Below are 23,547 nucleotides of genomic sequence, written 5' to 3' on the forward strand. Positions count from 1 at the left end.
AACACCATAAGTGTTGCAGCAAGACGACTCAATTTCAGAAGAGATAGGAAGAATCTAAAGCCATTACTCTGAGTTTATGCAGTTAAGTTTTACAGGGTTTATGAGCTACAAACAAACATGTACTTTAGGTCTATTCTAATAGGCGTTCAAAAGTCACTTATTAGTAAACATATTGAATGGAAGAATTGTAGTCTTGAGTATCAGTAGGTCTCTTTCCAGAGAGACCTAATGGCTTCTAAGCAAGCCTAACTTCCATTTACAGCTTCCATAGCTGGAATAAGATTTATGCACATTACCCAGTTTGGTGTAGGTTAACACTGAAACTTGGTCTAAATTTGCTGTTCAAACACTTGGTACTTGTTTCTTTGGGATAAACAACTAATACTGCAGTGTGTGTGCGGAGTGTGTATGCAGTTTCTTTGTGTGTGTGTGTGTGTGTGTGTGTGTGTGTGTGTGTGTGTGTGTGTGTGTTTGAGACAGGGTTTCTCTGTGTAGCTTTGGTGCTGTCCTGGATCTCATTCTGTAGACCAGGCTGGCCTTGAACTCACAGAGATTCACCTGTCTCTGCATCCCAAGTGCTAAGATTAAAGGTGTACACCACCATTGCCCAACTAGTGAATGCTGTTTAAAAACCTGTGATTTCTGTTATGTTTCCATCTTAATAATTGTTTACAGCTTCTCTTTTAAAAACCCTCTAACATAAGTCTTTCTTTTAATCTGGAGTATAAATCAAAATAAAATAAAAATACTTGTTTTTAAGTTTTTTAACATGTGTGTTAAAAGGTTGTGATGTTTGTTATGGACCAGTGGTTGTCAACCTGTGGATTGTGACCCATTGGGCGGTTGGATGACCTTTTCACCAGGGTCACATATCAGATATTCTGCAAATCATATATTCACATTATGATTCATAACAGTATCAAAATTCCAGTAATGAAGTAGCAATAAATAATTTTATAATCAGGGGTTACCACAACATGAAAACTGTACTAAAGGGTCACAGCATTAGGAAGGTTGAGATCCATCGGTATAGACTATGAAAACTATGCACCAGTTTTTTCCTCAGGCTAAAAATGTAGCAAATCTTCAGGTGATGAATCACATCATGAATTAATGCTATGGATCTCAAAATGCTAACTTTTATGGAGTTTTTTGTTATTGAGTATAAAAAAGAAATAATTCCCATCATTACCACATGGTAATTTTATGGTGAATCATAGAAAAACAGTTTCAGAGTTTCTAAAGAAAGATTTGGTTAACAGCTAAGGAAATGATGCAGTTTAGCCTTAGGCTAAATGAACCTAAATTAACAGCATGGGAACACTATAAAGTGTTATTGTTGATTAGAGAAGGAAATAGGGTCATGACTATTTATAGAAAGATCCAGGCTCATACAGAACACATTTAAAAGTTAAATGATGTTTGTAGGATCACAGAATTATTGATCCAGGTGTAACCTCTAGCATCTCAAGCACATTTCTCTTGAGTTTTCTTGGGGATCTCAGTAAACTTACTAGATGTTGCAGAGCTTTCCAAACAGCTCACTTTCATTTTTAAATATTTTTCACTGTTATAAAATATCTCCCTTACATCTTATTATGGTCTGCCTGGTAATCCTGAAATTCAAATTTAGTGTTTTGTTTAGCATGACAACAAATACCAATAGATAGTTGGAGCAAATGAGTGTGAAAGCAGACAATGGAAATAAGGAGACTAACTCCAATTAATAGTTCCCAATACAAGGTCAAACCAAGAAATGATATAGATGGTTCTGTTTACAGATTTTTGTTTATCAATAAATACAGTTTTCAATGTAATAAATTATCAATTTTAGATAGTTGAGTTCCCAGCATGTGCATTTTGATATTCATTTCTTCTGATACAATTGCCATATTGGGTTTATGCATGATATTTGATGTTGCTCTTTATGATTATATTCCAGGACTACTGAAGATGTGTTCAATATCGCCACTGTGGAGGAGTGTAACATTCCATTCTCTTGATTATCTTCATGTCCATGAAGTTGCCAGGCAGCTTTAATTTTGAAATGAATGAATTTTAACATCAGATGAGGATATCCATTAAAAACATCTCTCTATGGATGTCTGCCTATGTTTCTACATGTTGTAGTTACAATTTAATTTACAGCCATGCATATGGTTGTTGTGGGCAGCGGCATTTTTATTCTTTCCTCTGGGTTTTCCTTCATTTTTTCCCTCCTCAAAATCATGGTAAAAGAGAGGGACCTGGTCTCCTTTGTCATAAAATCTCCTTTTCACACACAGTAAGTTCTCAACTGTACAGTTAGGACTTGCTATACTTAGGTTGCCCTCCAGGATTGCAGATGAATGGATGTCATTATTCCCTAAAAACAATTCCAAATATTTTCATTTACCTATTTACATTTGTAATGTTGGGTTGACTTGTGTCTGCTTTTACACTTAAGTTAGTATCCTCTAGAATCCCCTTGGTTTGGAATTTTTCGGTACCCAGATGTAAAAGAGATTAAAAACATGTATTGGTCATATATGTTTCTTCTTTGGGAAGCTATACATTTGGTTCATTAGAAATTTGTAGAGTCTCAGTTTACCTTAATGATATTTGGTCTTTAAAAATATAAATATATTCCTGTACTTCAGATCTTACAAGATACCTAAAATTTATATTAGTCAATAAAATCAAACTACAATTTATTCTTTAATGGATAATTTTTGAGTTTTGAATATTCTTTCAAATAAATTTAAACCTTTTGTAATCTATTCCAACTTGCTTTTTGAACTTGGCATAATATTGCTTTTTTCTTGTTTATTCAACAAAATATTTTGCTGAATTGAATCTATTTTCTTTTTCAAAATAGCCACAGATTTATGATGAAATTTGGAAAATGTATTATTTTATGTATGGATATTGATGAGTTGAGCATATAGTTAGAAATTGATTTTACATGAAGTCTCTCTTCACAAAGTTTTTTTTAGTGCCCTTGAGACTGTGTAACCTCCCTAGAAAGGATGCCTCTTACCTGTGATATAACATTTGCCTGTTCTTTGCTTTTTGGTGGCACACTCAAGAATTCATTCCCTTCCTACATGAATGTTAAGAAATCATTCTGTATTTCCCTCCAAGAGTTTTATATGTTCAGGTGTAAGTTTTAATATATATTAAGTTGATTTTTGAGTGTGGTATAAGGTAAAGTTCTACCTTTTTGTTTTCATTTTCCAAAATAAACTTTCAATATTTTCCCTTGTATATTTTATCAGCTGTTTGCTTAAACAGAATACCATTGTATTTCATTAAATCTGTCAATCACTTGTATATGCTTCATTGCTCCTATTTCAGAGCTAGTTGCATGTTAAATTTCCTAGGCCCACTTATAAATCTTCACCTCAGTGCTCAAGTGGGCTTATTTTAGAGAAATATATAGATCCCCTCATCTTCAAAATAAGAAATTGGCAACATATGAGAAGCATTATGATTCTCCTAATGTATCAGAACCCTGAATCTTAAAAATCTATCTAATTAGGTCTGGAATAATTGAAATGACCAGTTTGGTACATAGGTGTTAAAAATTGCAATGTCCTCTTGGTTGATATTTCCTTTGATGAGTATCTAGTGTACTTCCCTGTCCTGATTAGTTTTGGTTTGAAGTATATTTTGTCACATATTAAAATGGCTACACAAGCTTGCTTCTTAAGGTCCATTTGCTTGACACAACCTTTCCTTCTACCCTGAGGTAATGTCTAGCCTTGGTGTTGAGGTGTGCTTCTTAGTTGTAGAAGGATGAACAATGTTCTAACATCCATTCTGTTATTCAATGCCTTTTCATTGGATAATTGAGACAGTGATGTTCAGCAATATCAGTAAGTACTGTTGTTTCCTTTTTATTTTGTTGTTGTTATTGTTGTGGTAGTGGTAGTGGTAGTGTGTGTGTGTGTGTGTGTGTGTGTGTGTGTGTGTGTGTGTGTGTGTGTTTCTCCTCATTGCTGATTTTGAATGATTCATTCCTTATGATTTTCTGGGTATGGTTATATGGTTATCCTCTTTAGACTGAATTTTTTCTTCTAGCACCTTCTGTAGGGCTGGGTTTATAGATATTGCTTAAATTGGTTTATCATGGAATGCCTTATTTTTTCCATCTATTTGATTGAAAGTTTTGCTAGTATAGTAGTTTGTGGTGTGATTTGTTCTTTTTGAGTTTGAACTTCTGTCCAGATGTCCCTTATGCGTTTTAGAGTCTCCATAGTGAAGTCAACTGTTTGTTACTCTAATAGGAATGCCTGTAGATGATACATGGTCTTTTTCCTCTGCAGCTTTTAATACTCTTTTCTTGTTCTGTATTTTAGTATTTTGATTATTATGTGCGAAGGTGGATTTCTTTTCTGGCCCACTCTATTTGGTGCTCTGCACAAAAGGTTACCAAAGTTCCAAAAAGTAAAACTACTATAATTTAAATCACATACGGACCCTCACATACTGGTAGTTGGAAACATCAGTACACAACACTTAACAATGTATTGGTCATCCAGACAGAAATATAAATTTAATAGCTAACAGAGGCCATTAACAACATGGAATTAAAAGATATTTACAGAACATTTCACCCAAACAGAAAATATTATAACATATTCTCAGTGCCCCATGGATCCAAAGCTGATCTTGTAATCAGACACAAATCAATTATCAAAAATTACAAGAAAATTGAAATAACACACTGCATCCTATCTGACAAATAATTATCTCATTAGATTTTTGTCAAAGGCATAAAAGGCCTTTGACAATTTCCAATACCCCTTGGTGATAAAAGTCCTGGAGAGATTAGTAATACAATCAAAATACCTCTACAAAATAAAGGAAATTCATAATAAAACCATAGACAATATCAATTTAAATGGAAAGAAACTCAAAGATATTTCACTAAAATCATGAACAAGTTAAGGTTGTCTACTCTCTCTGTATATGTTCAATATAGTAACTTAACTCTTAGCTGAAATGATAAGACATCTGGAAGAGCTCATAAAAACACAAATATAAATGGAAGTAGTCAAAGTATTTTTATTTTCAGATGATATGAGAGTATACATAAGTGACCCAAACACTCCACCAGAACACTCCTACAGATAATAAACACAGTAAGCCTAGAAGCAGTATACAAAATTAATTCACAAAATTTATAAATTTATAGCCTTCCTATATACAAATGACAAATGGACTGAGAAAGAAATCAGGGAAACAAAACATTCATAGTAGCCTCATATCAAACAAAAAACTTAGGGCAACTGGAACCATGCAAGTGAAAACGTTTCAGGGCAAAAACTTTAAGGTACTGGAGTAAGAAAATGATATCATAAGGAAAGATCTCCCATGTTTATATATTTTTCTTAGATCTTGAAAGGACAAATTTCAGCTTCATGTGGAAACAAGCACAACTAGGAAAGCTGAAACAATATTGAATAATATGAGAGCAGCTAGAGATAGCACCACCACAGACCTCAAATTTCACTACAGAATTACAGTAAGAAAAATACAGTATGACATTAGCACAAAAGCAGATACAGTAATCAATGGAATTGAATTAAAGACATATACATAAATCTACATACCTATGGATACCTGATTTTTGATAAAGAAACCAGAAATACATGCTGGAATAAAGATAGCATGTTCAACAAATGTGCTGATAATACTAGATGGCTATATGTACAAGAATTCAAATAGATCCATACTTATCACCCTGCACAAAACTCAAATCTAAATGGTTCAAAACTTTAACATTAAACCAAATATACTGAATCTGTTAGAAGACAAAATAGGGAATAGCATTGAACTCATTGGCACAGGAAGAGCCTTTCTGACCAGAACACTATTAGGACAGGCACTAAGATCAACAATTAACAAATGGGACTTTATGAAACTACATGGCAAAAACCATCATCTGATGGTATATAGAACATTAAAGGAACAAATATCTAGATATCAAAAAAATAGTACAAATATAAACAGGGAATTCTCAAAAGGAATTTCACATGGCTGAGAAACATAGAAATGTTCAGCATTCTTAATCACGATGAAATTAAAGTGGAAACTACTTTGAGATTTCATCTTACACCTGTCTGAATGATTAAGATCAATAAAATAAGCAGCAACTTACACTGGTGAGGATGTGAAGTAAAAAGAACATTCATCCATTGCTGCTGCAAGTGCAAACTTGTACAGCTTATAGTAATTAATCAGTGTGATGGTTTCTCATGAAGATGCGTACTGGTCTTTCTCTAAATCCAGCTGTATCACTTTTGGAAAGACACACAAAGGACATTTCATCCTACTACAGAGACACTTGATCAACTACATCCATTGCTTCTTTTCTCACAATAGCCAGAAATTGGAAACAGTCAAGATGTCCAGAAAAACACAGAGAAATAATGGTACATTTACACAATGGAGTATTCCTCAACCCTAAAAAAAAATGGCATGGTAAAATTTGCAGGTAGCCGGGTGGTTGTGGTGCACACCTTTAATCCCAGCACTCAGGAGGCAGAGGCAGGTGGATCTTTGTGACACTGAGGCCAGCCTGAGCTACAGAGTGAGATCCAGGAATGGCACAAAGCTACACAGAGAAACACTGACTCAAAAAACCAAAAAAAAAAAAAAATTTTGCTGGTAAATGGATGAAACTAGAAAAAAAAAGGTCAACCTGAGTGAGGTAACCCAGAACCAGAAAGACAAACATTGTATGTATTTCACTTTTATGTTGTATTAACTGTTTAGTCAATGATAAGCAATATAGAAGCAATGACTGCAGAGGTTAGGTATAGAGTAAGAGACTAGTGTCGACAGATCTCCATAGGAAATGGAAATAGTTATAAGTCAAGGGGGCCTGGAATGGAGAGGATGGAGTGGGATTCAGGGGAAGAGGGTAATGAGGGAGGAAATATAGGGAGACACAGATAAAATTAAGAACCACTTGAGGGGTGGTATGGAAGTCTAACAGAGTAGAAGCTTCCAAAATTATACACATATATAAAGGTAATGTAAATGAAATTGCCAAATAATAGAAGAGACAGATCCTCAAAAGCCACCTCTTGTCACCAAACGAACCTTCCAGTCCTTGGACTGGTTCACATATAATAGATGGTTTTAGTGGAAGAGTTCCCATAGGAACCCACAAACAACCCAGGCTGTTGCCAAGACTATATATAGGTTGCTGTCCAAAAACTTACTTCAAGTCCCCACTGCTGAAGACAAAAATCTATATAACTCAATGAACATAAAAAAGTCAAGCTGGTGCCTTCTTATAGCCTTCACCCCTAGAGGGTAGTTTCTTTGGTACATAAAGATACTCTGCATGCCATCAAAGCAGAAACATAAATATTAACCCAGCCACAAACCTTTTGATCTTCAATGTGTCCTGTCCACAAGTTATGCTAATGCAATGGTGGCACAAGCTCCATGCACCAATACCAAATAGTAGTTTAGCTACACTCTTCACGGTGTATCCTATACCAGACCTGCTTGAGTGACCAAGAACCTGCGACTAGATAGCCCAGGGACCTAGGATAAACCCAAATACTGTTGCTGCTTAAAAAAATAAAAATAAATAAATTTTTAAAAAGGTAGCAATAAAACGACTCCTACGTTTATCTTTGCAGATTAGTGCCTTGCTTAGCCATCTTCAGTGAAGCGCCCTCCTGAAACAGATTAAATAAATACAGAGACCCACAGTCAGACAATATGCAGAGATGCACAGTGTGAGAGATGTTGGAATACTCAGGCTTAAATGGGATGTCACCATCAATTCCCTCCTCTAAAGCTCAGGGATCACTACAGAAGAGGAGGCAGAAAGAGTATAAGCTACAGGGGATGTATAATACCAAGAAAACAAGGCCCTCTAAATCAAGAGGTTCAAGGCACATATGAAGCCACAGAAACCAAAGCTGCATGCACAGGGCTTACATGGGTTTGTACCAGATGAGGTCTTAAAGCTAAAAGGGGAAGTGGACACAATCCTACATTCATAACACAGAAGCAATTATTTATCCTTTTCTCATACAATACATCCATACAATACAGCTTCCCCTCCCTCCACTCTTCCCAGCTCCTCCACCTCCTCTCTTTTCCAGATCCATATCTCCTGCTCACCCCAGAAAAGATAGGCCTCCCAGGGACATCAACCAAACATCGTGGTACACACCTTTAATCCCAGCACTCGGGAGGCAGAGCCAGGCGGATCTCTGTGAGTTTGAGGCCAGCCTGGGCTACCAAGTGACTTCCTGGAAAGGCACAAAGCTACACAGAGAAACCCTGTCTTGAAAAAACAACAACAAAAAACAAAAACAAAAACAAACAACAAAAAAAAAAAGAGAGAGAGAGAGAGAGAGAGAGAGAGAGAGAGATCAGGCTCAAACCCTCACATCAATGCTGGGCAAAGCAACCCAGTAGGAGGGAGAGTGACCAATGATCAGACAAAAGTGTCAGAGACACCCCTACTTCCACTGTCAGGAGTTCTCCCAAAACACCAAGCCAACACCATAACATATGTACAGAGGATCCAGTGCAGATCCATACAGGCTCTGTGATTGCTGCTTCAGTCTCTGTGATTGCTCTTTCAGTCTGTGAGGCCTTATAAGCCCAACTTATTTGAAATCACCATTTTAAATTAGAAATTTAGTTTTCTCCAAGGAAGTCTCATTGGGGAAACAAGCTACTCTTAAGGGAAAACTCCATGCCCAGCAGGAGATGACCAAGAGAAGAACTCAAAGGCATCTTTGGACGTTCCCTCTTTCAAATTGTTTTGTCAGGGCTTTTCATTTTTCTTTTTTTTTTTTTTTAAATTATCTTGTAAGCTGTCTTTTTGTACTATTGATTGTGTCATTTGCCTTGTCCAAGCTTTTCAGTTTCAGGAGATTCCATTTATTGGTTGCTGTTTATAGTGTCTGTGCTATGGGTCCTCCTATGCCAATGAGTTCAAGGCTATTTTCCACTAACTCTTCTATTAAGTTTAGTGGATTTGGATTTATGTTGAGGTCTTTGATTGACTTGGACTTTAGTTTTGTGTAGGATTATAAATATGGGTCAATTTGTATTCCTCTACATGCTGACATCCAGTTAAAGAAACACAAGTTATTGAAGATGCTTTCTTGTTTTCCATTGTGTATTTCTAGCTTGTTTTTTTTTTTTGTTTGTTTTTTGTTTTTTGTTTTTTGTTTTACTAAAAATCAGGTGTTCATAGGTGTATAGATTTACACCTGGGCCTTAAATTCAATTCCATTGATCAACATGTCTGGTTTTATGCCAATACCATGTAGTTTTTATTTTTATAGCTCTATAGAACTGCCTGAAATCAGGGATAGTGACACCTTAGATGTTCTTTTATTGTACAGGATTGTTTTGGCTATCATGGGTTTTTGTTTTTCCACATGAAGGTGAATATTGTCCTTTAATTTTTACTAATCTTGCATCCAACAGACAGCTAATATCTAAAATATATAAAGAATTCAATAAACTAGATATCAACAAATCAAATAATCCAGTTTAAAAATGGGGTACAGATCTAAACATAAAATTTTCTATAGAGTAATCTCAAATGACGAGAAACACTTAAAGAAACATTCACATCCTTTGAAAATCAAAACAACTCTGAGAGTCTACCTGACATCTGTCAGAATGGCTAAGATCAAAATAACAAGTGAGAGATTATGCTGCTGAGGACGTGGAGCAAGGAGAACACTCCTCCCTTGCTGGTGGGAGTGCAAACTAGTACAGCCACTATGGAAACCAATGATGCAGTTCCTCTGAGAATAGATTTACCTCAAGACTCAGCTTTACTATCCTTTAGCATATACCCAAAGGACATTCCATTCTATCACAAGGAACACTTGTTCAACCATGTGCATTTCAGCTTTATTTGTAATAGCCAGAAACTGACAACCTAGATGTTCCTCAACTATAGACTAGGTAAAGAAAATGTGATACATTTACACAATTCTGTAATACTCAGCTTTTAAAAACAATGACATCTTGAAATATGCAGATGGATGGATGGAACTACAAAAGATCATCCTGAGTGAGGTAATCCAGACCCAGAATGACAAATGTTGTATGTATTCCTTTATAAGTAGACATTAGCTGTTAATTAAAGGTCAATTGTGCTGAAACCATAGACCCAGAGAGGTTAGTAACAAAGAAGGCATAAAGGGAGACAAATAGATCTCCCTGGGAAAGTGAAATAGAAGAGAAATAAAATAGAGTTTTGCAGGTGCACTGGGGGCAGGTGGTATGGGAACTGGAGGCATCTAGTGGGGCTGGGAAAGACTAGGAGAGAGAGAGTAATGAGAGAGACAAGAGCAATTAAGAAACATTTGGGAAGTGATATGGAAACCTAGTGTAGTGGAAACTCCCTGCAATCTACAAAAGTGACCTTAGCAATGTCTCCTAGTAATGGAAGATACAGAGCCCAAACTGGCCATCTTCTATAATCAAGTAAGGCTCATAACATTGGGACTTGGACATAAACCCAGCTACAAAATCTTCCACCTACAATCTTTCCTGCCTAGAAGATGTATTGGGGCAATGGTGGCTTAGAACTTGTGGATTATCCAACCCATAACTGGTCCAACTTGAGGCCCATGCTAGGAAAGGAAGCCCATGACTGACAGTGCTAGGAACCAGAGGCAGGACAGCTCAGAGATCCAGGGTAAAACCAAATATGACTGGGAAAAAAGTCAATGGAATGTTTACTAATGATATTCGTCTATACCCATAGATCAGTACCTAGCCCAATTGTCATCAGAGGGGCATCATCTAGCAACCAATGGGAGCAGATACAGAGAGGAAAACAGATTATAGAAGTGAGAGAGGGCAGGGGTTGAGGACACAATGAGAATAGAATCAACTCATCAGGACTCACAGGGGCTCACAGAGACTGAAGCAACAAACACAGACCCTGTGTGGGTTTGAGCTAGGTTATCTGCCTATACCTTATAATGGGGTAGCTTAGTGTTCTGTGAAACTCCCAAAACTTGGTAAGGGGTTGTCTATGACTCTTTTAGCTGTGCTTAGGACCCTTTTCCTTCTACTGGCTTACCATGCCCAACCATGATATAAGGGTTTGTGTTCAGTCTTACTGTATCCTGTCAGGCCATGTTTGGTGAATATCCTTGGGAGACATGCTTGACTCTTTTTTTGAAGTAAGGGCTACAGAACAGGAATTGATATGGGGGAGAACTAAAGTAGGAGAGGTATTTGGAGGAGTGGAGGGAGGGGAAACTGGTCAAGATGTAATGTCTGAGAAAAATAAAAGTTTAAAAACAAATTTTACCTTATTTTATTAATATATTAGTGTAATATATGTTAAATGTTATAAATGATATAATGATATATGTTTATTATATAATATATAATCATAATATATTATGTAACATTATAATACACACACACACACACACACACACACACACACACACACACACATACACGCTATCTTTTTGCCTTACAGATAGTTTGAGTATATATTATGGCTTTTAGTTAGTGCTTTTACAGGATTTCTGAATATGTAAATTAATGGGTTTCTGTGTCTCTGTCTGTTTCCTGTGCATTTTCTTGGGCTCCATTCATTTTTGTTTTGTTTTGTCTCATTCTAATATGTTAGTTTTTGTTTTATTTTAATATTATCCCTTATAAGCCTCTTTGCTTTCAGGAAGGGAGTGGACTCAAATGGGAGGGGAGTTTAAGGGAGTTCTTAGAAGAGTGGAGGGGACTGAAACCATCATAATCAGGAAACAGTATAGAAGTTAAAAATCTATTTTAAATGAAAAGAAAATATAAAAAGAAGGACTAGGACTGGTTTTATAGGACCCTCTACTCCAAGTGTCCCAGACATGAGTTTAACATTCTTTAGCATCATTTTGAATTTCCTACATTCTTATATTTGAGTTTCTACTTTGCATATAAAGTCTCAGACACTATATATTAGAACGGTTCAGATTCAGGTGTCCAGGTTATTGTGTTTGGAAACTGGCGATGTGACTACCATTTCTCATGTAGGAGACCTTTTGTTTTGTTTCATCTCCTTTTCCTGTGTGTGTGTGTGTGTGTGTGTGTGTGTGTGTGTGTGTGTGTATGTGCATGTTCATAGTAGGCATAGTTGTACATGTGGAAGCCAGAGGTTAATGCCAAGAATCATCAATGATTGCTCTTCGTTAAAGCAGGACTTGTCAATCAAATCCAAAGCCCTTTTGTACGACTAGTCTCTCTAGTGAACATTCTCTTGGGATCACATCCCTTCTTCACATGCTGAAATTACAGGTGGGTTCCTATTCCTACCTCCAAATTTATAAGGATTTGTTGAATATGAATTCTTGACCTCATATTTGCATGACAGTGTCTTTAAGCATTGAACATTCTCGCCAGCCCTTGTGAAGTTTTGTAGTTTCATTTTGTAGAAAAGTCCTCATGTTATGTAGCTGAACCTACTTCTGAAAAAAAATAGAAAAAAATAAACTTACAGCCAAAGATCCATTCCCTGCCAATTATAGTAACGTAATAGGAGTTTCTCACTCACCAAAATGATTTAATCTTTCAAATAAAGCAAATGCACCATAGACAGTTAAAAAAAATTAATCCTTAGCCACTGATTATATTTCTTGCTTTTATGTGTGAATCAAATAAGTATTCTTGAGTTAAACTTAGTTATTTTTCTGTTCTAAAGACAAGATACATACATATTGGAATAATAAAAAAAACCCTTTTAAATACAGACCAAGGGCTGATGAAATTGTTCAGTGAATAAAGATACTTATGTATGTATAATGACCTAAATTTAATTTCTAAAAGACAGTAAAATTCAATTCCTAAAACAAAATAAATGTGAAAGAACTAACTCCACAAAGTTGTCCTCTGACCTTCACACTGCACAAACACACAGAAATATACATACATACATGCATGAACATTAATGAATTATAAATACAAGAAAAAATATTTCAAAGTTGTGTGGTCCATAAAATGTGATCAAGTTATGAAGTTGATACTTTCTGATTGTGAATTTTTGTAACTTGTTTTAACTTCTGAATTTTATGTTTTACTTTTCACTGATGTTTTTATTATTGCTGTTGAAACCTGCCTCCAAAGAAAATTAGTTTGACAAAGTAAATGCTTTATAAATTGTAACTACTATCTCTAGCTAAAATAATTATCTTCTATTTTAACCCAGCAAAGCACATTAAGCTGATAATTGGCTGCTAAAATATACCCATAGGACATGGCCTGGAATCCAGAACACTGCCACAAAAATGACACAATTAATATTGACAATTAGTGGGGTGCATGAAGGGTTTCCAGAAGGATCTGAAAAAAGCATGGACCAGGCCTTGGGGGAAGAATAGTAGAAAATCACTAGATACAGTTGTCCCTATTTTAGTGTTGATGTAAAGAATGTTGGAGTGGCTTTGTCAGACTGTGAGTAGGCATTTTGTTATGAACAAGTGGTATATAGCATTCCTCATTAAACATCCTCTAATCCTCTGCAAAAGCTGGGACAGGGATTTTGCAGAGTGATAAAATAAGAGGCAATATACTGAAGATGATATTGTGTAAATCAATAATCCATGAGCAAAATTCATCAAAACTACACTTTGACTAATCAGAAATAAAACCCAACCCTATTTGTGAATTCCCTTACATCTTTACTGTAGAAAACAGAATAATAATGGGCCACCAGTAAAAATAATAGCACCTAGTGGTGGTGGCACACTCCTTTAATCCGAGCACTGGGGAGGCAGAGGCATGTGGATCTCTGTGGGTTAGAGGTCACCTGGTGTACAGATCAAGTTGCAGGACAGCATGGTCACACAGAGAAACCCTGTCTCAAACAAGAAACAAATAAGATTAATAATAATAATAATAATAATAATAATAATAATAGTAATAATGATAATACAGCAAAAATGGTATTAAAGAAGTGTACATGACATAAAACTAACTCTAAACTACTGACATTTAGGTATGGTCTCTGACAGAGTGTAATGCAGGAACTACTGTGCAGATGTGTGCATCAGAGTGAGCATGCACACTCCTACACTCTCCGGAGAATACCATGTCATGTGTTCTCCCTGCACTGCTTCCTAGTTCTCTAAAATGTGTTCAAATGATTTCAATCTCATTTTGTTTTCGTAGATAATAATCTACATTTACTATGATCCAGTCCTTTCCTTTTCTAAGTCATCAGTGAGAAATAAGTAGTTATAAGTGTATAAGTATCACAGTATCATTTTTCCATCTACATAAACAGTCACACCTTATATTTCTTTTCTTTCAGTCTCAAACACTTGGAATAGTATAATATATTAGTCATGTTCAAGCAGCTTCAAGATAGCACAAAATTCAGAGTTTGTGCTCACTATGCTTTACGTTAACTGAGATTTTGTCTTTTTAGATGCTTTGAAAGTATTAGTGTTTACATAGGAACACAGTTGTTTTTTTGTTTGTTTGTTTGTTTATTTTGAGTGATTATTTTATATTCTACCACATCTTAGATATCACATTATTTTTCACGGTATTTTTTTTTTTTTTTTTTTTTTTTTTACAAAAAAATAAAGTTTCTATTTAGGTTGTAATTAGCAATTAGGACTACATTGCTGAGTTCACCTCTGAGGGCTGGCTGACCATCAACTTCACAGTGCACCTTTGGAAAGGTGAAATTTATTGACAGATGACATTGGGCATGACAGGAAAACAATGAGAACCAGAGATGACATGATATTTCATATTATGATTACTGATTTTGAGCTATGGTCTTGCTAAGTAGCCCTGGCTGATACTCACTCATGTTCCCCACCATGGCTCCCATCCCATGGTAGTCTTTCCCCCACTTCCTGAGTGCTGAAAGCTGGGTTATGGGAATATGTGCCACAAGGTCCATCAAGGATAGTATTTTTTTTTCACTTTTTGAATTTAAGTTAGGTTTTAGTGATATTAGCAAATGAAATAACAAATGAGTATTGTCTCCAATGAATGGTTTGCTTAGAACTCAATAGTATATTTACATTGAAGCAAATGGACCCCTTAGTGTCCTTTGTAACAGAACAAGTAATGACAAGGTCACACACAATGTTCGTAAATTAAATATCTATGTATCTCTGAATAAAGAGAAAAACATTTTCATGTACTTTTAAAGCAACAAATATATGAAATGTCCATTACATGTCAGGAATTCAATGCTTTATTGTGATTCTTCTCATCCACTGAAATTTTCTTTAATTTATTTTCCTTAACTATTCTTAAAATATGGTCCACCAATTTGATGTTTGTTTTCCTGGCTTTGACTTCATTAACATAGCCATTCATTCTTACTGGGTTTATATTTTCATTTTAAAAAGCCATTAGTTACTTGTCCTTTTCTACTTACCTCTTAAAGAATATTTGAAGTAGCTTTCTCCTTTAGGCAGTAAATCTAATAAGGGCTCTCCCTGCTTCTCTTTGGAGATGAGTATTAAGTCTAAGTCTAAAAGAATGCATTGTTAGTTCGTATGCAAATATCCAGAGACAACTCTGGCTGCTGTTGGCCTTTTGCAACGCAAGAGATTGACATTTAAATGTGGTCATGTAACTACACTTAATATTTTGAGAGATTCGTAAGCAGCTTGTAATATCCATGCACTGTTGGATGAAACATTTTCTTTCCCTGCAAGTCTGTCAATCTGCATAAATACAAAGAGCACTTACATGGATTTCTAGTTTTAACTTGTTAGTGGCTATTCATAGGCCGCACTAGAAATGTTACCAGCAACTGTATTCATATTCATTTTGGGGAAGGGAACAGGAAATGTTCCCTTTTGATAAATTGTCTTGTCTTCAGACTACAGAATCAGGGTCATGTATGATCTCAAGAGGATTCTAGGTATGAATTATGATTGAGATTCAAATGTGACTTCGGCCATGAAAGGCTAGATTTTATTAAAAAGCAAATAAAAAGAAAGGCAGTTCTTACTATGTTGGAATTGTGGCAATTTCTTAAATCAAGTTAGTGAAAATACCATGAAATTATTGCGAACCCGAAGGACATGAAAGCAATTTAAGGAGCCTGAGAAGGGAGGCCTGCCTCTGGAAATTGGGTTTGCAAAGAAATCAAAACAGAAGTAGAATTGATTCTGCCTTGCTGTCAGAATCAAACCAAATAAAAAGAACACATAATTAAGCAGAAAATGATGGGGAGTTCTCTGAAGAGAAATGAAGAGACATTAATGGACATATTGGATATGTATGAGATAGAAAATGAAATATTGATGGTGAGAGTAGATAAGCAGCAAAAGAGTCTAGGCATGCCCCCATTGAACTGTTTGCAAAGAGAACATACAACAGGGTATCTTAATCATGGATATGTTCAGCATCAAGCATGTAGCAGCACCTTAGGAAAGCTCTCATTTGGCACAATCACAAAGTACAAGGATCTTGGACTTTAGTTAGGAGTTTCGTTACATCAGATTTTCTTTCCTACCTTTTAGGAGACAATTTACATGTTTTGATTCTCCCCTAGAAAATTTAAACAAGCTACCATAACATCAAAAATATCTAGCCCCACTTACTTTTAGTACAAAAAAAATTGATTCTAAAATGTCCTATTTTATTTTAATGATAAATCTTATATTGTATTTGTATTCATAGCCTATGACTCTGGTGCCTCTAATTCTTTGATATGATATTTAACATTATTAGCCCATGTTAGGAAACACAAACATTCCAAATAAATGATTTTGGAGGAAAGATTTTTGTCATAACATTTAATATATGACAGTGTGGAGTTATTGCTATAATTACTTTATTGCATATAATTTAAACAGTTTAACACTATATGTGCAAGAGATTTAGCACTGAACTCAAAGTAAAATGTCTAATCTACTAACATAATACAAAGAAACCACAAGACTAAAATTGCTTCTTGACTATCAGTTTTCCCTATATTATTCTCAAAACTAATTCATATCAGAGAGAACATCTATCTTTGTCTTTAGGTTTCAGTACACCAGTCCCTTAATTAAAGCTCTAGAATATTTAGTGAAATTTATTTCACTTTGCCTCAATATCAGAACTTCTGTGTCAGGCAGGCATCAAATGCTTGCACAGAAGCTTTGAGCTGATATGCACCATCATTTAAAACCAGTAAAAGCTGGATAATATTTATACTAACAGTAGAGAAGTTACATATTTATCAAATCCTTTGTACAAGAACTCTTGGCATTCTAGCTAGACATTTGCTCTAATGAGCTAGCTTGGGCCATTTGTTAAATTTTTTTACTTCTGCGTTTCTTAATTCCATAAAAATGAAGCCTCAAAGATTTAGACAGAGGGCAAAATAAGAGTTCCCCTTCCTCATACATTTCTATGACATTAAATTGTCAGTACCTTAGATAACAGTACCTTTTGGGGAACTTCAGATGCCAAACAGGATCTTGCAAAATTACAACAGATTCTGAAGACATTGAGAACAACCAATGGTCAATGTTGGCAACCCTAGCCTTAGCTATGGTCTCAGAAGCAGCCAATCTGCCCACATCTATCACTGTCTCCTGAGCAGCAAGAGAGCAACCATAATCTCCCATTGCTATCACTGTCTACTGAGGGGAGAGAGAGAATCCATAAGTTCCCATGTCTCCTATAATGCATAATTGATTGATTGTAGCTATGGACAAATAGGATACTGAATTGATGTTTTGAACAACAAAATTAGAAAAAAAATACTCAATATTATAACTAAAAGATGAGATATTGCAAGTTTGAAACCATTGAAACACATACAGAAGAGACTACCATGAATAATTATATACCACTAAATTAGAAAAGAGAAAAATGACAAAATTCTTCAAAACATAATAAATAGAAATTGAAACATGAGTGTATAGAAACTCGTACACAGGAGGCAATAAAGAACACATCTTAACAAATAAATGTCTAAGATTAGAGGAGAGAATTAAAGTATATACTTAAAATAGTTATATCAATCTTTCAAACACTGTTCTAAAAGACTACAGAAGGGGAAACCCTTCCAAACACATTAGGCAAATACTACTCATTTTATTGACATCAAAGAACAACCTGAACAGAAATTATAGCACAATGAAGCCCTGATTCATAAATAATAATTAAAAATATTCACAACAGATATTAGGTAATAGAATTAAGCAGTATATTAAAAAGAATACATGCCACATTTATGTGGTATTTATCCTGGAGGAACAAAAAATTTCAATATCATGACACTGAAAAATTATAGTTAAAAGTAACATTTTATATATATATATATATATATATATATATATATATATATATATATGGAGAGAGAGAGATAACAAGCATTTGGCAATTCAGTACTCTTTCATGTTTAAAAAAAATCTCAAAATTTAGTTGTAGAAATAGTATATGTGCTTCAATATAACAAAATCAACACATATAAACCCTATATCACACTCCATGTTTAATTGTCAAAAGCTAATATGATTCCTATTATGATCAGTAAATAAACGAACCACCTGTGTTGTTACCTCTATTCAGCATAGTGTTATGAGTCCTACACAGAATAATTGGAAAAACCAAAGGCATACAAATTAGAAGACAAATAAAAGTATCTGCAGATGATGTGATTTTTATGTACAGTAAACACTAAACACTCAGTCACATAAAGAGTAGAACTAATAAATAACGTAGTGCTTGAGGGGTTTGAAATATACTTACAAAAATAAGTGCAATTTTTATACACTCCAAAAGACTATCCAAAAAACAAATCAATAACAATAGAACAAAAATAATAAAAGTAAATAATATAAACATTAAATTCAAAATAGGAATATATTTAACAAGAAGTATAGATAATTGTGCTGAATACTATAAAATATTAATGAATAAAACTGAAACCAAAAGGAAATAGCATCCATGCTCAGGGATTGAGAGATCCACAGCCAAACACCAGGCAGAGCTCCAGGAGTCCAGTTAAGGAGAGAGAATGGGAAATCTATGAACAAGTGCTTCAGGATCATGATGGGGAAACCTGCAGAGATGACCAACCCAAACTAGTGGGAACTCATGAAAGTTGGATCAATGGCTGTGGAGCATGCATGGGACTGGACTAGGCCTTCTGCATGGTGAGACAGTTGTGTAGCTTGATCTGCTTGGGGGCCCCCCTGGCAGGAGAATAAGAACTCATCCCTGGTGCATGAGAGGGCTTTTTGAAGCCCACTACCTATGATGGGACACCTCCTACAGCCTTGAGGCAGGGGGAAGAGCTGGGACTGCCTGATGTGCCTCCCACTGGAGGCCTTGCCTTCCTACAGGGGGATTGGGGAATGGATTGGGAGTGAAAGGCTGGAGGGATGGGAGGATGGAAGAGGGGGATCTTTGACTGGTGTGTAAAATGAATGAAAAAAATCTTTATTAATAGAAAAAAAAAGACAAGAGAAAAAAGACTATCCAAAAACAAATTAATAACAACAGAACAAAAATAATAAAAGCAAATAATATAAACATGTTAAATGTAAAATAGAAGTATATTTAACAGGTAGTATAGACAATTTGCTGAAAACTATAAAATATTAATGAATTAAACTGAAGCCAAAGTGAAACAGCATCCATGCTCAGAGATTGTCCTTTGCTAAAATGTGCACATCTAAACTGACTTATACAGTCAAGCAAGCTCTATCAAATTTATAATGGTATTTGTCACAGAAATCTTAATAAAAGTTGCAAATTCTTATAGAACACCTAGGGATTCATTTAAACCTGGTGGATTCAGTACAGGCAGGTCCTGTCACCTCCTTCCAGACTAAGCAAAGTGTCCCTGTGTAAGCCCAAGGTTTCAAACAACCAGCTCATGCACTAAGGACAGATCCTGGTCCCACAGACTGGGTGCCTCCCAAACAGATCAAGCTATTCAATTGTCTCACTTATCCAGAGGGCCTGATCCACCTGGGGGCTCCACAGCCTTTGGTTCATAATTCATCTGCTTCCATTCGTTTGGCTATTTGTCCCTGTACTTTTTGCAATCTTGGATTCAACAATTCATGCTCTTGCAGACCCTCCTCTTTCTTGACAGTTGGACACCTGGAGTTCCATCTGGGGCCTGGCTGAGGATCTCTGCATACTCTTCCATCAGTTACTGGATGAGAGTTCCAAGACGACTGTTAGGGTGTTTAGTCATCTGATCACCAGAGTAGGTCAGATCAGGCTTTCTCTTGACCATTGCCAGCAGACTACAGAGGATATATCATTGTGGATTTCTGGGGACCTCTCGAGCACTGTGCCTATTCCTGTTCTCTTTTGATCTTCATTTATCATGGTCTGTTATTCCTCATTCTCCCTTTCTGTTCTTGATCCAGCTAGGATCTCCTGCTCCCCTAAGCTTTCTTTCCCTCAAATCTTGCCCTTCATTACTCCCACTGTCATCCAGGTTGTTCATGTAGATCTCATCCATTTCTCTGTCACTGGGTGATCATTGGGTCTTTCGAAGCAAGCTGGTGTAGGCATCCTAATATCTAGCAAAATAGACTTCAAACAAAAATCAATCAAAAGAGATGATGAAGGACATTACATACTCATTGCAGGAAAGATCCACCAAGATGAAGTCTCAATTCTGAACATTTATGCCCCAAACACAAGGGCACCCACATATGTAAAAGAAACATTACTAAAGCTTAAATCACATATAAACTCCCACACATTAATAGTGGGAGACTTCAACACCCCACTTTCACTTCTGGACAGATTGGCCAAACTGAAACTTAACAGAGACATAATGGACTTAACTTGATGTTATGGCTCAAATGGACTTAATCGATATCTACAGAACATTCCACCCAAACACAAAAGAATATACCTTCTTCTCAGCACCCCATGGAACCTTCTCTAAAATCAACCACATACTTGGCCACAAAGCAAATCTCAACAGATACAAAACAATTGGAATAACATCCTGTGTTCTATCAGACCACCATGGTTTAAAGTTAGAACTCAACAACAGAAAAAACTACAGAAATCCTACCATCTCATGGAAACTGAATAATGCTCAACTGAATCACCAATGGGTTAAGGAAGAAATAAAGAAAGAAATTAAAGACTTCCTAGAGATCAACGAAAATGAATACACCACATACCCAAACAAACTTATGGGATACTATGAAAGCAGTGCTAAGAAGGAAATTCATAGCACTAAATGCCCACATAAAGAAGCTGGAGAAATCTCATGCTAGTGACTTGACAGCACACCTGAATGCCCTTGAACAGGAAGAAGCAAAGTCTCCCAGGAGGAACAGATGCCAGGAAATTATCAAATTGAGAGCTGAAATCAATGAAATAGAAATAAAGAGAACAATACAAAGGATTAATGAAACAAAGTGTTGGTTCTTTCAGAAGATCAACAAGATAGACAAGCCCTTAATCCAAACTAACCAAAAGACAGAGAGAGAGCATCCAAATTAACAAAATCAGAAATGAAAAGGGGGACATAACAACAGACAATGAGGAAATCCAGAGAATCATCAGGTCAAAAAACACCTACTCCACAAAACTGGATAATCTAAAAGAAATGGATAATTTTCTGGATAGGTACCACATACCTAAGTTAAATCAAGACCAGATAAACCACTTAAATAGTCCAATAACCCCTAAGGAAATAGAATCAGTCATTAAAAGTCTCCCAACCAAAAAAAGCCCTGGACCTGATGGTTTCACTTCAGAATTCTACCAGTTCTTCAAAGAAGACTTAATACCAATACTCTTTAAATTGTTCCACGCAATAGAAGCAGAAGGTATATTACCAAACTCCTTCTATGAGGCTACAATTACCCTGATTTCTAAACCAAACGAAGATGCAACAAAGAAAAAGAACTACAGACCAATCTCCCTCATGAACATTGATGCAAAAATACTCAATAAAATTCTGGCAAACAGACTCCAAGAACACATCAAAACAATTATCCACCATGATCTAGTAGGCTTCATCCCAGGGATGCAAGGGAGGTTCAACATACAAAAGTCCGTCAATGTAATACACCATACAAACAAACTCAAAGAAAAAAAAACCACATGATCATCTCACTAGATGCAGAAAAGGCATTTGACAAAATACAATACCCCTTCATGATAAAGGTCTGAGATGCTTCTTTAAGGCAAAGGACACAATAAATAAGACAAAACGACAGCCTACAGAATGGGAAAGATCTTCACCAACCCTATGTCTGAAAGAGGGCTGATCTACAAAATATATAAAGAATTCAAGAAACGAGACATCAAAATACCAAATAATACAACCAAAACATTCTTAAGAAAGGTGAACAAGTTTGAAGTCCTTAAACTTCAGTTTTCAAGGTATATGAGAATCTTCAAAATCACAGTAGTGATACATTCACAGGAATGAAATTTGACCCTAAATTTGTACCCAAACAAAAAAAAATTAAGAATTCAAGACATAAAACTCTAAGTTTTCCACAACAAATGGGAAAAGTACTTTATATCATTAGTCTTGGCAATGATGTTTGTTGACATGATACCAAAATACTATGCAAAGGAAAGTAAATTAAAAAATGTTTGACTATATCATGCTAAAAGTAACAAAAATGTTTATATAGGCAACAAAATAACATTAAAATGCAATCCATGGAATTGGAGAAATTATTTCTCCAATATATATACATATATCATATACATGTGTTCATATATTATATATGCACTAATTCTTTTTAAAGGCAAATCTGAAATAACCTGATTAGAAATAGGCAAAACCATAAGTAGACTTTTCATCAAAGAAAAATGTACTAATGAACAACAGACACATGAAAGAATATACCATATTGTGAAACATCTTGAAAACACAATTTAAAATGACCCAGGAAATAGCAGAGTGTACATCTTATATCTGATAGAGTAACTTTTATCATTAAGAAAATATTGTTAAGGTGGTAGATATAAGGGAATTCTCACACATTGGCAGCAATAAAAATTGGTTCAACCATTTTAAAAACCAGAGTTATGTTGCAACATAACTATCACATGATCTAGCAATTTCTTTTCTAAGTATTCATGCAAAGGAAATAAAGGCAACATATTAGAGATTCTCACATCCTCATCTTCATTTCAACATTATTTGTAATAACCAAGGTAGTAAAAAAATACATGTTTCAGCTCATTGTACTAGATCTAACTGCCCATCAAAAAAGATTAATTTGGGGAGGAAATCTCTGTCTCCCTGTCTCTCTCTCTCTCTCTCTCTCTCTCTCTCTCTCTCTCACACAGACACACACACACACACACACACAGAGAGAGAGAGAGAGAGACAGAGAGAGAGACAGAGACAGAGACAGAGACACACACACAGAGACAGAGACACAGAGAGAGAGACAGAGAGAGAGACAGAGAGAGAGAGAGTTTTTCAGCCTTCAAAAAAGGAAATCCTTCTAATAGCAAGGATTATTGAGAAATATATTATGATTCTTTTAATGAACCAACCCCACAGAACAAATACATATTTCCTCACCTATAATATTATAATATTTAATCTGGAAAAATCACAATTAT

This window comes from Onychomys torridus, chromosome 2 (genome assembly GCF_903995425.1).
Source record: "Onychomys torridus chromosome 2, mOncTor1.1, whole genome shotgun sequence".
Taxonomy (NCBI): Eukaryota; Metazoa; Chordata; class Mammalia; order Rodentia; family Cricetidae; genus Onychomys; species Onychomys torridus.